General features: G+C 38.0%; 1 pseudogene; it reads left to right on the top strand.

Moving 5' to 3' along the window:
- Positions 1 to 1,320: 1,320 nt before the first annotated feature.
- Positions 1,321 to 2,783, top strand: LOC129478608 (large ribosomal subunit protein uL23-like; annotated as a pseudogene).
- The last annotated feature ends 1,451 nt before the right edge of the window (positions 2,784 to 4,234 follow it).

Genomic DNA, 4,234 nt, shown 5'->3' with positions numbered 1-4,234 from the left:
ATCAGGCAGAGAAAAAAGATAAATGCTTCATTTCTGTTTACAAAAGTATAATCTACTAAATTGCTGTAAGTTACAGTTAGATTAAGAGAAAGAGGTTTCTTAAATCCAGAAACTAGAACATTAAAGAACCAGCAATGCTCTAAAAAGCTATAAAATTATAATCAATTTTCATCAGTTCATTCAGTGCCATGTAATCAAGTCCAGTCTTGTTGGATCTTGGGTTAGCAGTGTCATGAACCCATCAATTTCTCAACCAGACTTCTGGAGATCTTCACTGAGTCAAGTGTGTGGTCTTAAAGTTATTTAAGCAATATCATCAGAAGCCTATAATGAGAGTACCTATCATAGTCTTTTCCGTGAGTCTCAGAGGGAGTCCTGTGCTGGAGATGAACATTCTGACCTGTAGCTGATTGCAGGAGCTTTCAGGAAAGCATCAGGGGGAAATAATATCTAAATGACAAAGAGCATGAAATGGCTGTGATGAAAGATCTGATGAGAGTTCATTATACCACAACTGACAAGGATATTTGATTTTTTCTGTGGCATACAACATTTATTTATTTATTTAGAGACAGAGTCTTGCTCTGTCACCCAGGCTGGAGTGCAGTGGCACGATCTTGGCTCACTGCAAGCTCCGTCTCCTGGGTTCATGCCATTCTCCTGCCTCAGCCTCCCAAGTGGCTGGGACTACAGATGCCTGCCACCACGCCTGGCTAATTTTTGTATTTTTAATAGAGACGGGGATTCACCGGGTTAGCCAGGATGGTCTGGATCTCCTGACCTTGTGATCCACCCACCTCAGCTCCCCCAAAGTGCTGGAATTACAGGCATGAGCCAGTGTGCCCGGCACAAAATTTAAAATAATAATTGGAAATCTGACTCATTACTCTATACTGGCACATAGCATGGATAAGGAAGACAGTGACACATTTCCAGGAATCCTATATAATTTCTGAAATCATAACATTTTACCCATACAAATATAACACAGGGAAGATTAGGTATCTCTTTTTATTTGTATCTTATGTATCATTTTCCTTATAAAATATACAACCTACTTTACTTGTGAAACATGCTCTACTTTTCTTGCATGCTTTGCATAGAGTTGTTTCTAGTTATTCTATTATTTCTATTAGTTTTATTTACATATACTGATTATAATTTTAATACTTAGTAATCTCTTATTTTCCAGAGAAAACTAGGAATTAGACAGTTATAAACTGTCATATATTAGCATTCTATAGTAGGTTAGAAAATGTATGAATGTACCATCTCCCAACATCTACAGGGATGTGTTTCCTCATAATACAATTTCTCAGTGTGGCAGAAAAAAAGATGTTCATTAATGGGCCAAAATATCTTTAGTCTCTCTGTAAAAAATAGGAAGCCAAAAGTATATAAACTTGAATTATTTATGTTCAGTAATTAATGTTTTAGTATTGTATCTTATTTATAAATGTCTAGATATTTAAGGCAAATCTTTTACTTAGCTTAACTTTAAGGTTAAAAATTACCAAAAGTACTTTGGAAACTACTATTAGGCAGATTTACTGTAAACAAATTATTTTTGAAATAATGCTTTTCGCTTTTCACAAGATGGCACCGAAAGCGAAGGAAGCTCCTGCCCCTCCTAAAGCTGAAGCCAAAGCGAAGGCTTTAAAGGCCACGAAGGCAGTGTTGAAAGGTGTCCACAGCCACACACAAAAAAGAAGATCCGCATGTCACTCACCTTCAGGCAGCCCAAGACACTGCGACTCCAGAGGCAGCCCAGATACCCTCGGAAGAGCACCCCCAGGAGAAACAAGCTTGACCACTATGCTATCATCATGTTTCCACTGACCACTGAGTCAGCCGTGAAGAAGATAGAAGAAAACAAAATGCTTGTGTTCATTGTGGATGTTAAAGCTAGAAGCACCAGATCAAACAGGCTGTGAAGAAGCGCTATGACAGTGATGTGGCCAAGGTCACCACCCTTATTTGTCCTGATAAAGAGAAGAAGGCATATGTTCGACTGGCTCCTGATTATGATGTTTTGGATGTCGCAACAAAATTGGGGTCATCTAAACTGAGTCCAGCTGGCTAACTCTAAATATACGTGTATCTTTTCACCATAAAAAAATAATGTTTTTCATAAGAATGACAAATTAATTAGAATCAAATCTATAAGCTTTAAGATTTTACATTTCTAGTAAATATAATATTAGCTTATTTGACTAGAACTCAAGCAGAATAGGAATTTATGTTTGTTTTATATTCAATAGTGATAACTTTGAAGACATAGTTGTTTTATTACACCAAAAATATTATATTAATCTTATTTAACTAAGTTTTATCCAAATTGTGTTAACTTAAAAAACATTTGATCATTTTCTATATTTCTAGGGTTTGGTGAATATTTATTTATAAATGCTTATTTTTTTCCAAGCCAAGTTAGAATAGAGCACTTTTAGAGGATTTTATAAATGAATTTTGCAATGCTATCTGGAATTAAGAAAATACCACATATACATAACATACATTAATAGATATACAAACAGAAATAGAGATTTCATAGCTTTCATCCTGAAATTTCAGCCATGAATCGGGCATAAATATTCTGATGGTTAATTTTAGACATCTACTTAATTGGATTAAGAGAAACACATAGCTGGTAAAACACAATTTCTGGGCATATCTGTGAGGGTGTTTCTGGAAGACACTGAGATAACCATGACCCAATGTGGATGGGCACTGATATGGTTTGGCTGTGTCTCCACCCAGATCTCATCTTGAATTGCAGTTCCTATAATCCCTACATGTCGTGGGAGGGACCCAGTGGGAGGTGATTGAATCGCGGTGGTGGTTACTGCCATGCTGTTCCCATGACAGCAAGTGAGTTCTCATGATCTGTTGGTTTTATAAGGGGCTTTTCCCCTTTGGCTCAGCACTTCTCCTTGTTGCTGCCATGTGAAGAAGTACGGCTTTGCTTCCCCTTCTGCCATGATTGTGAGGCCCCTGCAGCCATGTGGAACTGTCAGCCCATTAAACCTCTTTGTTCTTTATCGATTGCTCAGACTCAGGTGTTTCTTCATAGCTGTATAAAAATGGATGAATACAGGCATCATCCAATTTGTTGAGAGCCCAGATAGAACAACGAGGAAAAGGAAAGGTGAATTATCTCCTTCTGAAATGGAAACATCTTTCTTCTCCTGCCCTTGACATCTGAACTTCAGGGTCTTTGGCCTCAGAATCAGACCTTTGGCCTCAGAATCAGAGTTACACCACTGGCTTCCCTGATTCTGAGTCCTTTGTATCTGGAGTGAGCCATGCTACGAGCTTTCCTGGTTCTCCAAGTCAGAGACAGGCTATTGTGGAACTTCTCAGCCTCCATAATTATGTGAACGAATTACCCTAATAAATCTTCTCTGATCTATCTATCTACACATATCCTATTGATTCTGCCTCTCTGGAGAACCCTGACTAATGTGATTACAATAACTACAAAATTCACTAGTTTGTATAGAAGACTTGGTTTTTGTCTTTGCCCCATTTTATATTTGTATTATAACTCTGTATCTGGAAAATGGAACGAGGTTTTTTCTTCTTCATATGAGGGCTAAAGCTTTTCTCTCACCATCATTTTTGGAGATTTTTAAGATTTTTTTTTGTTTTGACATACAATCTTATGGAGGCTGAGAAATAAATTTTTTTTCTATTTTATTTTTCAGCCCCAGGTGTTTGCTTTTGCAGATTCTTCAGCACATTGAGAGCCTCCAAGGCATGGAGCAGGGTGCCTAAAGTTTCAGTGATTATAGGGAGTTGACTCAATTGGGAAAGGAAAGGTCTAAAAGGAGGCAGTTTTGAAGATAAAAATTTTCCCAAAGGAGCCATTAAAGTTCGAAATAATTCTTAGTAAAGTCATCCAAACAGGAAAGGAAGTAGAAGTAATTCCATATTGGTGGAACACATAGTCAGCAGAGGTTTGAGAATGGAGAATTTAGTCAATTTTAAATTAGTCAACGTAGGCTAATTTTTTGTATTTTTAGTAGAGACAGAGTTTCATCATGTTGGCCAGGCTGGTCTGAAACTCCTAACCTCAGGTGATCCACCCGCCTCGGCCTCCCAAAGTGCTGGGATTACAGGCATGAGCCACCGCACCCAGTGAGAGATGTGTTTCCTATAAAGGGTTGTAGCCTGCAGGATTGTCCTTCTGACAGGCTGGGAAGCATAGCCTCCAGCCAGAAACCAGAAACAG

Source organism: Symphalangus syndactylus, chromosome 3 (genome assembly GCF_028878055.3).
Source record: "Symphalangus syndactylus isolate Jambi chromosome 3, NHGRI_mSymSyn1-v2.1_pri, whole genome shotgun sequence".
Lineage (NCBI taxonomy): Eukaryota > Metazoa > Chordata > Mammalia > Primates > Hylobatidae > Symphalangus > Symphalangus syndactylus.
This window is presented reverse-complemented; position numbering and strand designations above follow the sequence as displayed.